Below are 237 nucleotides of genomic sequence, written 5' to 3' on the forward strand. Positions count from 1 at the left end.
GTCAGTCGCCGGTCAGCCAGTTGCAGCGCTACCTGCGTAACGCGGTAACAAGGACGCCCATATGATTGCCACCTCTCTTATTTTACTTACTCTATGGTCTGGACCATTCTGCCTTTATTCACCTCTGCGTGATACCTCGAAGGCTGACCAACCGTCGGTTCACTTTCAGCCGGTGGTTGACTTCATTTGCGTATTATAAAAACTATTAAGCCTCGGGTTCCTCAACTGGGAGTTGAC

Source organism: Dendroctonus ponderosae, unplaced genomic scaffold, assembly GCF_020466585.1.
Source record: "Dendroctonus ponderosae isolate FM_Combo_2020 unplaced genomic scaffold, Dpon_F_20191213v2 Dpon_F_20191213_4, whole genome shotgun sequence".
Taxonomy (NCBI): Eukaryota; Metazoa; Arthropoda; class Insecta; order Coleoptera; family Curculionidae; genus Dendroctonus; species Dendroctonus ponderosae.